Genomic DNA, 12,454 nt, shown 5'->3' on the forward strand with positions numbered 1-12,454 from the left:
GAAAGAATAACTTTTACCACGTTTTTTACAGACAATATTGAGAGATACATCTTTGCCTTCAATACATTACATTAGAAAGCTGACAAAGTCATATTGCTAAATATCTAAATGTAACTTTTTGCATGGAAAAACCCCTCAACTTAACTGATGTGTAGGTGATCTAGTATTTAGTATTGTTTATTGGAATGTTTTGCAGTGTATTCAAGTCAATAATTCATTCATTTAAACCAATATCTTTCTTGATTCTTTGTACAGTATGAAAAAAGAGTCTTTGTACCTGTGCTGAAGTTCACTGCTGTGAGGAGTCCAGTTCTGTCTCTCACTCTCTGGTCCAGCCTGTCTGCATCACCTGGACACCTTAAACAAACAGATATATATATATATATATAAAGTACCATGTGTACAAACAATATAACTGATTCTCTTCTGTTGGACATGTTGAAATGTGTATTGTCCGAGTCAGGGTCCTTTTTATTTTACTGTAACTTTGGAAGTTGTGTTACCAATGCTTACTGTTTATTTGATACCCATTTGGTAATGCAATTAATAAAAACAACAAGGTTTTGGTTCGTTCTTCAGATGACTGTGACGTTAACGTGTAAGCTCGATAATGAACTCCAGCTCAACCAACCATATTGTAATATCTCAGTAATCATCTTGAAATATGACATTAATAATTGTAATATACACACATCTTATTGTGAGGTTGATTTCACATAACTACTTCGACATTAACTTGTCTACATACTTGAGCATAGCCAATTTAAATTAACCTTAGCAATGCATACAGTTCCTCCTACATAATAAAATATCTCTAAGTTACAAGGATGTAACCTTATTTTATCAACCTCAAACAGAAGACATTTGTTCAACAGTATTATCCCACTTAACACTTGTCTATTTCGTTTGAACCTTTATATATACAGTCTATGATTTTAACTTGGAGGGTACGATTACAATCGTTAGCACCGATGTAGCTACCACTAGCTTACATGCTAACCCAAGCCTTACCATTCATTACGTAGCTGATTAAAATCATTAACACATAAATAAAGCACTCGAATTTCACTTACCGCATTCATGCACCGTCTGTTTTAACCGCAGAGCGAGTCACAATAGTCCGATATATAAGCATGAAGAACAAACAACCACGGCCGGCTACAAGTTGTGTTTACTGGATGAGCTGAGTAGGCAGAGTCCCTGTAGCTAGCTTCACGGAGCAGCTAGCAGAGAGACAAGAAGCTAACAGCGGCAGGCACTTGACAGAGCCGTCACTCAATGTGACCACGCCCTAATTAATGCAAACACTTTAAGACCTAATATAAATAAAAGGGTCGCGTTAGAAAACAATTCACTCTCAGATCCATAATCATGAAGGTGGAATCTAACTATATCGATAATAAAAATGTATGGAGCCAGGGAGAGAAACATGTTTTTTTCTGCTATAAAGTTGGGCATTTTAACATGGGGGTCTATGGAAATTGCTCCTTTCTGCAGCCATCGCCTATCGGCCAATATATGAACTGCAGTGTGTGACACTTCCGTATTGGCTTCACGGCTCTACCCCACAGTTTGCCGCTTGGTTAATACACGTAAACAATTAGCCATGTGATTCTTGACGTCACGTTCACGGCAGGGCACTGTGGCACAGAGTGACGTTAGCGCTAGCCGACTAGCTCATGAGCCAACTCCACCTAGTTAGCGGTAGGGTTAAACCGCAGAAATGCCGAAACGAAATACTTCATTTAATCCTGAATGGTCGAAAGAGCATGGATTCCTCACAAAAAGACGAAAGGACGACTTCCATGCTTTTTGCACGTTGTGTCGTTGCGATGTGGACGTAAGCAGCACAGGAAAAGGTGCTGTCGACAGACATGCTAACATAGATAAGCACAAAAGTAACGATCAAAGCGCAGGTGCCTCTTCACTTTTATCGTTTTTCCGTGAAGCTTCATCGCCTCAAGATGACAAAATCTCCGCTGCAGAACTTTGTAAAGTGTATCATGCCGTCAAGGATCACCAGGCAGCCATACAGGAGTGTAGACTGTGGAATAAAATAGGATCGCACAAACTACAACGACTCATCAATAGCAAAAGAGATGACCTGTGGAAAAACAAAAGCCACAGCTTTGTGCGAAAATGTCCTAGCATGTGGATTATATAAAAGAAAATGAACAGCATTATTCAGTGGCAAGTGATGCATCAAACAAAGGTACGATGTGTTTCCCCATTGTACTGAGATATTTTCACTTTGAGGAGGACGTGCAACATGCACTGTTGGATTTTTACAGTGATAGCAACGAATAGTCAGAAGCTATAACAAATCAGCTGCTATCTAAACTGGAGATGTCTGGACTAAATGTGAAATAAATGTCAGCATATGCAGCAGGCAACGCCAGCGTTAACTATGGAAAACACAACAGTGTTTATCAGAAACTGAAACTGGCTCAAAAAGACGTGCTCGCTGCAAACTGTTTAGCCCACAAGATATGCAGCAAGCAACTTGGATATTGACATTGAACATGTTGTGCTTAAGGTGTATAGCCATTTTAGCATCTCAGCTTGCAGAACGGCACAGTTGAAGGAATTCTGCGAGTTTGTGGAAGTGGAGGAATGGAATCTGCTGCGGCACGTTGTCACGAGATGGTTGTCTCTGCTTCCATCTATTGACAGCATTCTGAAGTGGTGGAGACTCCTGACCATCTACTTTCAGAGTCTAGGCGCCCTTCTCACTTCGGTTAAATGGATTCCTTGCGTCCCTCACTTGCGTCGTTTCCCTATGACTAGTCCCTCCCACCAGGGAAGCATGGAGAGAGTGTCCTTTTGTGTCCTTCTGTAGTCCATTTGTGGTTTGTCTTGTCTCACCCCGGCTGATATATCACAAAATCCACTGTTTAAATTGTTCCCTATATTGCCCCTATGCAATATAGGGAACAATTTAAACATAAACTATCCTATGTGTCCTTGGGTGTTATGAAAGGCGGCCCCCCAAAATAAATGTATTATTATTATTAAGAAGAACACATGGCACACCAACAATCAATCACCGTCCAGCCTCAGCTTTGGTATTCTTTCACAACCATGTTATGGGTTTATTAGACTGAGCAAACATAAACATATGTGGGGAACATAGTGCTGCGTCTCCTGCCAGCTCCTCACTCCTGAAGTGCTCACTGCAGAGCAGTGTCCTGTCACAGGAAACAAAACCGTCCCTTCTTTGGGCGAGTTCCCACTGCCTCCTCCTCTCTTTGGTTTTGGGAAACCTTAAAAACATGAGAAAGGTAGCCAGTTATATAAATTATTGTCAACATGTTCCTCCCTTCTTTCCTTTAACATTAAGGGTAGGACAAAAATACACACCGAAATTATCATATTTTTGGTATGTATGCATGTATGTATAGCCTACTTTAAGAATAAGACAACCACACTAAGAGTAATAAAAAAGGTGTCCAATAGAAACATTAAATAATTGTGTAAAGAAATGGTAACAACGTATTCTAAAGAGGCTGGGTCAACAACAATCTTGCAATACTATTATCTCACATAGCCCCACTGATCCTGTGTAGCAGGACTTGTAATGTACATACATCCACTAAGTAATTAACGATTATCCTAATTGTAGTCATAATATTGTCATATCTTACACGTGAAAGGTGATCCCACGGGTTCTTGTTTCCAGACTGCGGTGATTAGAGCATCCGTAGGCTGCACAAAAGTCCGGCATAGTCAGGTACTTCTGTAAACACAAAGCCAGCAAATTCCTGTATCATAATGCAAGATGTTTTTAACAAGCCAAACCACTTGGAAGAAATCATGTGTAACTTAAGTTGTGTTGAAAGAAAGAGCAGTTCTGCCTCTCCCACTGGTGGAGTTGTGGGTCAACTTTGTAATACTAGGTCTCACTGACAGCCTCTTGTTATTAGCCAGCTAATAAATACAACCACATACACAAAGAAAAGCTGCAATTTCAACATGTCCAAGCATCCTGTATCATAGCCATGCTAATCATGTTTATAATAAACCAAACCGTTTGTAAATCAGTCAAGATTTCAGTGAGTTAAGAGTATTTTTGTGCAGATCACTCACCTGACAACAGCTACCATAACGCGAATCAGAGTAACTGTTGACTGTAGCAAGATGGCGGCCGGTCAGCTACGCTGGAAAATCTCCCATGAGCCATCTAGTGTTTATATATATCTATGGCTCTGTCCCCGTTATTTTCACAAACACCCCCGCCTCTGTTAGTACACATTTACTGACACAAACATTTGTATCATCTGTTGTAGACCCAAATAAATAAAATAAGAACTAATTCTCAAAAAAGATAAACGCCATTCTTAAAATGGATAAACGAACAATAGTTTGATTAATATTGAATAGAGTGCACACAATAAATAAAATAATTGAGAGAAGAAAAAGAGATATGTTATCTATCAAAACCCAGTTAGATTAACATTCATTGGACTGCACACTTTGTTTGTTTGGATATGTCGCAAATTAACATTTTAAATAGCACTTAATGATTGACTGAATGTAAATGACAATAAATGAAAATGTAAAACGAAAAAAGCGATCTTGAAAATGTTTCCAAAAAATGAATAAAATTATTTTTGACCACTTTGTTGTTCAGATATATCACATATTTGTAACTAAATGATACATTAATTGAAACAAAACACAGTATAAACTGAGGAGTGACTCTCGTGAGTTTCATGTATTTTCTTCACTCCGCTGGGAAACTGCTCTCATGTCAAGAAGCATCAGATCAGTGCATGCACTGCATCGTCCAATCAGTGAGCGATACACAGTAAGGGGGCGGGGCGAGTGTCTGAGGATTTCATCGAAGGATGGTCTGGTGCTTCCTCAGTTATAGCTCCTCCATTATCGCTCCTCGCTCCTCCGGCAAAAATAAGGCCATTGGGACGCTACTCAAGATGCCGCAGACAAATCAACTTCCGGTGAGACAGAGGAGCGAGGAAATGAAAAATAAGAGAGGTGAGAAGGGCCCTATGTGAGGAGGAATGCTCCAAGATGTTGTGGAAATGCTTTGGAGAGGATGGCAACGAAGTATCTGAGATGTATTTTCTCTTCCTCAGTCACATTCTGAAAGTGTTTTCAGACTGCATTAGGCGCATTCACACTGCAGTACTTTTCCCACAAAGGTTCATGCGAACTTAGTTCATGCGAACTCTTTAGTTCGCATAAACTAAGTACAGATCGCGTTCACACCGGAAAAAGTCCCTGGGGGTGGATTAGGCAAATGAAGCCGCTGACGTCACTTCTTCTTCTTCTGCTTTGGGTTTACTGGCAGGCAGGGGCGCCGTAAGGGGGTGAAAAGTTAGGATGATTCTAAGGGCCCGTGACTGACAGGGGCCCTGAAAAATGTTAGAACATTAAGAAAAAATGTTTAAGTAACCTTTCATCAATCATCAATAATTAACATTAATATAACGTCATATTGATGATGTATTCACTAAACTTATGATTCATTTAACTTACTTTCTTCCAAAAGTTAATTATCCAAAGCATCGAACACCCCCCTCTATTTACATGTAATGGTTTGGTCCTGCCTCCAAACGGGTGTGGTTAGCATTGTGCTTGGTTGGCGTGGCCTGGGTCTGGTGGTGGGGCCCAATGTGATATATTTTCATGGGGCCCAAAATCCCTGGTGGCGCTCCTGCTGGCAGGCCGCAAACCACTTCACGGCGTATACTGCCGCCCAAAGTCCCCGGCCGGAAGTCCCCGGAGTTGGGGACTGGCTTCAGTAGAAGCTGCTGGGACTCCCAGCAGCTTCTACTGAAGCCTTCCGAGTAAATCGCCAGAACGCCGACACCTCCTCATCTCCACCGCTCCCATGTTTTATTTTGTGTTGCCATAAGTTAGTCTCTCTGCGTTTCTGCGCTGGGCTAATGCTAATGCTAATAATGCTAATGCGAGGATAATAAAATGGCAGCTTCACAAAACTTTTTGGGAGTTTTACGGGGCGTGGTTTGCAATCCGCCCAGCCAATCAGAAATATAGCTCTTTTCTCACAAAAGAGCCGCTCGAAAGTCCCTGCTCTCTAGCAGGGACTTTCAAGGGGGTAAAAAGGTTCGCATGAACTAATTTTAGTACTGGCTCTTTTTGGTGTGAACGCGATAAAAGAGTTCTCATGAACTAAGTTTGCATGAACCTTTGTGGGAAAAGTACCGCAGTGTGAATGCGCCTATTGAAGCACTTGAGGCCTAATCATTCAGCATAACCTCTGTGTTTAAGGTAATGACTGAACTGAAAGGGAAACTTGAGAGAAGGTTAAAGGACACATTTGTTGGCTTTGCTGTGAATAACAAACTCAAGCAGCTAACCCCTGATCTGGCAAAGAAATGTGAGGCTGATTTTCTTGTTTTCTATTAAAGAGCCAAGAAATACGTGAGTGAAAGGTATGACTTCTCTGAGAACAGCTTTCATAGTAAAGTGTCAAAGCTTGGCCTCACAACTGCTGTGTCCTACGGAGAATACAGTGATGCAGTCCAAGCCTGCAGCCTGAAAGACATTGACATGGATGGACTCTATGAGGAATATGGCATGGTGGAAGCTATTCTCAGCTCTTCAGAAATGGAAGGATGCCACAGTGAGGAGCGGTATCTCAAACTGTTTTCCAAAGCAGAAGTCCCACTTGTGAATCTGAGGAAGGTCAGCGCCTAATTCTTCTCCATCCCATGTAGCAATGTCCATACAGAACGTGTGTTCTCAATGATGACCTCAGCATGGAGAAATGAGAGAAATCGTCTGGATGTGGACAGTGTCAAGGCAGAGCTGCAAATTTGTGTCAACTTCACATTTGAGTGCACAGACATGTACCAGAGACTCCTTACAAACTAAAAACTCTTGGAAGCAGCCAGGAAAGGGCAAAAATATCGAAAATAGACATTCAACTTGTGGTTAGTACACTAGTCTCATTGTGTTTTGAGTGTGAAGGATTCAGTCAAGCCAGGATAAAAACTAAAAGATAATCCCAAAGTGTCCTCCTTTTTGGTGTTATGGAAATGGCCAGTTGTAGGTGACAACGGCCAAGATGCCAACATTTAGGATTCAAAAAAACTTTTTTTTTTCTTTTAATCATGCTCCTACACAGGAACAACACTGGTGCACACATTTATATTTATTTATCCCCATACAAATCTCACAAATAGCATATGCAGCAATGTCCCCTGACACCAAAAATAATCCCTTTCTGCGCCCAGCAACACACAGTGATGTGTCACTTTTTAATACTATTACATTTCACCTCACTAGGGCTGATATACCGTACAGTCAGAGACATAAGAGCAGCGGACCCGTTCGTCTGCACCCATTTTAAATCATTTCTGACAGTTTTGTGATTAGAGGGGACATTAGCCCAGGCACTCCCTTTCCTGACAAACGTTGTCTCCAGCCTCTTCTTGCTTATAACCTTATTTAACTTGCATCATTGTGAGCATGCACCTAAACATGTTTAGACCAGTCGTTAATGGGTTCACCGATGCAAGACCTTAGCAAACAGCGTGTTGTAGCATTATAAATGGGAACATCCTAATCATAAGGGATTGTAGGCCTACTAATAATCTTCCCTTATTTTCAGAATTGGGTTCACTTTTAGGCCTTTCCTGTCCTGTCGGTTTGAGTTGTGAGGAGCATACATCAGGATACAAGCTGTGGATGTTCCCTGTTCCCATTACGGTGAATCAGCATTGTATGAAACAATCCCATCTGCCGCACCGGCTGCACCTTTTCATTCTTACACACACGTCTGCCTCGATAACCGGGATTCATTTGGGTGTGTATTGATTCGGTATGAGAGAGGGGGGTGTTGCATCTCAGGAGAGGAAGCAGAAAGGGTTTTTTGGTTTAAATAGATCTCCCACTCAAAAATCACTCGATTGTAAAGCAATATCTCAAAATCACCAAGTGTTGCAGCACAGGGATTAAAAATAAAACAGCCCAAAATGATTTGCTAAACTTGTGTTCGTGGATGGTCCCCGGGCTCAGCAACAAATCATCACTGTCACCTAGCGACAGCACTCAGAGTTTAATTAGAGCGTCTAGATATCAGTTTGGAGTTGGATGGTAATCTCTTTTAGGGCACTCGTGGTTGTGTTGCGGTCTCTGTATAATTTCATGAATAAATATATGATGTATCCCCTGTCAATGACACCAAAATATGAAGGGTTTAATTCAACTGCTATTGCTTTTTGTCAGTTATTAGTTTTACTCACAAATGACATTGTTGCCATAAGTCTTAAGATAATAATCAATTAACAAATGACCTTTTTAAAAGATATTCGGATGGAAAAATAATGAAACAGCCTAATCTAATGAGTACTTTTGTAGGACAAGTGTCATATGTTTTTGAATGATCATATATTTAATTAACATTTGAACCGTATTCTACAAATTGAATGTTTTGAGGATCCACAGATAACTGTATGCCATTAATATTAAAAATGAATCTAAATTAGCTCTTTGATTGATCTTATTGACTTTATAAATGTCTCACTGCGAGAACATTGTCATTGCTCAAAGAGTACAGAGCGAATAATTACCCAAATGATCTCTTTGGCTCATTAGCTTCTGATGGCAGTCAACATTAAGTCACTGGTTGATAATGACAGAAATGATGCTGTCAAAATGTCACTCATGCTGGGAGATATGTCTGTAATTATTCACAGTAAAAAAAGAAAAATTTAAATTAATTCAGAGTATACCGATTGTGTGTTAATCAGCATTTGTTAACAACAGTACCTACAATAAATGTCCACTAAAATAATATGTTCTGCTTTATTTCAACAACCATTAATGATTTAATAATCAATCATTGTTATCAATCCAACAAAAAAACTCTAAAGAAATCTATACAACAAAGCTTTGTTTTATAAACATAGATAATAGATCATTGGATTATATTGATCCATGTTAATGATGCATAAAGCAGGTGAATGGAAAGGTTAGGCTTTACTTCGGCAAAGTTCTCTTTAAGCTAAATGCTAACATCAGTTTATATCCGATATGATTGGTCCCCGATCAAAGAACTCTACTGATTATGGGGACCTCTCCCAAAGGCTCAAATTCCCACTTACACACCGATTTGAAATGTGACCGTGGCATTTAATGAACAACTTAATATTCACCCAAGGACGTGTTTCTCACTTAGCCTTAGCATCCATTTTATTGCCACTCTAAAGGCCAATCATCTACGTTGGGCTCAGAAAACTAACGGCTAAAGCATACCTATTGATCGTGTGGTTCCTATGGCCTTTAAGGCAGATATTACATCATAATAAGGTTATTACCATGACATTTGTTCAGCCTGTTATTGCTCGCTGCAGGAAGAACCTCACTCATTTACATGTAGGGGATTTTGTCCTTTGTTCGAAGTTATTCTGATACCAGGATTTGAGTGTTTATACTTTAGCCCTGAAATTATCAGTGATGTGTAGTCTTTAACACTATTGTACACTAATTCGCCCTCTCCGCCTTTTGATAATTGATTAGGTCAAAGGATTTCTTGATAATAAAGTCACTTATGGTCTTTAACTGCTTGAATGGTACATTTTCTATGCTCTTGTAAACTTTTTAATTCTACTAGGAAGTACATCCACATAGCTTTTGAGGATCCCAGAAAGAGGCGCTGGATATTTTCTGTCTGTCTTTCATTTTATGGACAAGTGCAGCATATTTGTGTTAATACTGCAAACAATGCCTTCTTTATACAAAACTTGCAAGCAAGGTAGATGACCATTTGTAGAAGGTTACACACATTTGTATTGTAGAACATTCAACAAATCACACGGGGAAAAACGATTGAGTTTACGGCTTGTTGACTCCCACACTTTATCACCCTTTTTATTTCCACATTTTGGCTTCATCAGAATTCCCCAAGATAATTTCCCTAAAACTAAAAAAAGATTCTGTCCCAGGAAATCTCATGAATACTAATGCTCCGTTCTGCGCTTCCTAAGCCCCCACTAATGCCCTTTCTGGAATATTCCCTGCCTTTGATAGGATTAGAGTTGTGTGTTTAGCAGGATAAAACGAATGAAGCCAATAAAGTGCAAAGGCTGCATTTACGGACCAGCCTTTACCAGAATTTAAAAGGCGGAAATATCAATTGAGGCTAAAGATCGATTTTAGGACTTCCCCTGATAATTTAAATGACAGTAGGGAAAATTACATAAATCAGTCATGGAGAATGACTCTGTTATGGTGGCAATATTAATCATTTTTAGGTCAGACATAAATTCTAGTGTGGCACAAGTTTTGACACGTACACTTTGGAAGTACCATTTTTCTTCTTAAAGAGATAAAAGGTTGATTCATCAAGAAAAGATTAAATATATCAATTAAATTAAACCCTGAAGATATATATATTTATACTTAAGGATGCTGTGCTTTACAGTTACTTATTCCAGTTTCCATTAACGCAGACATCCTATGTCCCATATATTTATCTATATATATATAGCTGCAAGTGTAATGATTTTTATGAATTGTACTTTCCAAGGTTTTTTAAGTCGACTATCTGCAAGAAAGCCAGGCGAAATAGTGAATGAAAGGCTGCATGCTTCTGGGCTGCTCTTATTGTTCCTTAAAAGCAAATAAAAGCTTATGATCAATAAACCCATTCACATGTCATTACCACTTTTGCCTGGAATGAAAGTAACCCCCCCCCTGCTTATTTTAGGTATAGTGGCGCCTCTCCTCTGAAGCACTCTGCACTAATGAAAAGGTGTTATGTTGGCTCTGACGAGATGATGGATTGAAAGAACAGCACCTCTTTAGAAATTTCTGGCACGTCTCTACATAGGGGGAGACTGCTGTTGCCAGTCAGAGGAGAAGAGGCACGTCTCTGCCAGAAGAAGAAAAAGCCCCAGAAATGTGATTGATGCCACTGAACCACAATCGCCAGGCAAAGCTCAATCTGGATAAGCTGCTCGTTGTCCCGCTGCAAGCTCCAATATCCACAAGTGAACATGATAATGTGTGTGAGTGTTTCGTTGTTTTCCAAGGTGAATGAATGTCAAGAAAATTACATTTTTGGTTGGAATTGTATTCTTTTTGGCATTAATTGGGAAAAAGTAGAGACCGATTTCACACAAAAATGTAATGACTTCACATTACATTCAATCATGTCTGGAACAATATGGTATAACTGCAACAATGCTTGGTCCTTTGTGATTGGAGTCAACTTTCCCCCTCTGCTCTCCCTAAAAGCATCCTAATTAGTTTTCCAGAGCAGTAACCAACTGGCTGACTCACTGAAATCCCAGAGAAAGTTTGGATTTGGCTGCCTCGCTGCTGCATATTAGCTCATTCACTCCCCCTCCTGACAGAACTTGCCAGAAAAGAGTTATCTTCTCCCCGCAAAACTTTGCAAATCAATGGAGAGTGCATATTATTCGCTATCAACCTTGACCAGCTGTTAAAAATGAAGCAGTGGGGGATGAATGTGGAGGCCAACTGCATGGTAGAGTTTGGTTTAACAACCCACTATATACAAATATGCTTCTATTCATGGACATGAATGACACATTTCTGTTGAAGAATCATGAAGACCATAGCTGAGGACACAATGAACCCGAGTGAATTTTCAGGAAAATAGGCATATGTCACTTAAATGGAAACGTACCTACCTAATTATAAAGTTAATTAGTTTCTGATTTGTTATCAGTGGAGCCATGTTGGTGTCAGCCTGAGACTGGAGACTTGGACTCACATAAGACTTTCCTGTAATTCACAAAAAATAGGACCTTACTTTCACAACTCTGTGGCAAGGCTTGACTCAAAATACTTGCAGTCTTGCAGATTTTTAGTGATTGAATCTTTTTTATGATAAATCCCCTACTAAAAGACCCATTTTGTAATTGGTTTTCTATTGGTGCAATAAAGCAGCAGTATAACTGAACTTACAACCAAGCATATACATCATCCAAAATGGCAACACTGTGGTTTAAAGGAATAATACTGCATTTAATATGCAAGTAAACGTCGAACTGCGCTTGTTTTTAGCGCTTGTTTTTAGAAAGAAAAATTGGTCACAAAGCACTATGACCATTTTCATGCATTAGTTCAGTAAGATGATATAAGACCTTGCAAATAGAAACAAAACAGACTTTTTTCTGATAGATTGTTATGTTGAAAATACAGGGAGGATGCAATTGTTTTTGATATTTTACAGTTTTTTAGATAAACACAACTAAAAGAACAAATGTTCAATAGCCTCTTTAAAATAGGTTTGCAGTGGCAAAAAACAACAACACAATGCATACTATTTTGTGTACTGTAACTGCATGGCTTTGTTTGCTGTAATAATGTTATGTAACAAATGTGCATATATATAATGCCTAACCTTAGGAATTAGTTAGTGAACGGTCCTGTTTAGCTGATTTCAGGTTGAAACTCTGGGTTAAGTCTGCCAGGTTAAAAGAGAGCCACCTTG

The 12,454-nt window shown here is 39.5% G+C and overlaps 1 protein-coding gene and 1 long non-coding RNA gene across 3 annotated transcripts in view; one reads left to right on the forward strand and one right to left on the reverse strand.

Moving 5' to 3' along the window:
• baalcb (BAALC binder of MAP3K1 and KLF4 b) overlaps nt 1–12,454 on the forward strand; it is a 110,088-nt gene that overhangs the window by 85,720 nt on the left and 11,914 nt on the right. The gene's annotated exons all lie outside the window — the stretch shown is intronic.
• LOC139433081 (uncharacterized) lies at nt 3,044–4,211 on the reverse strand. Its single transcript, XR_011642640.1, has 3 exons — nt 4,087–4,211; nt 3,645–3,736; nt 3,044–3,263 (listed from the first exon to the last, which is right to left on the reverse strand). It is a non-coding gene; the product is annotated as an uncharacterized lncRNA (long non-coding RNA).

The sequence above is a fragment of the Pseudochaenichthys georgianus genome, chromosome 24, assembly GCF_902827115.2.
Source record: "Pseudochaenichthys georgianus chromosome 24, fPseGeo1.2, whole genome shotgun sequence".
NCBI classification, from domain to species: Eukaryota; Metazoa; Chordata; class Actinopteri; order Perciformes; family Channichthyidae; genus Pseudochaenichthys; species Pseudochaenichthys georgianus.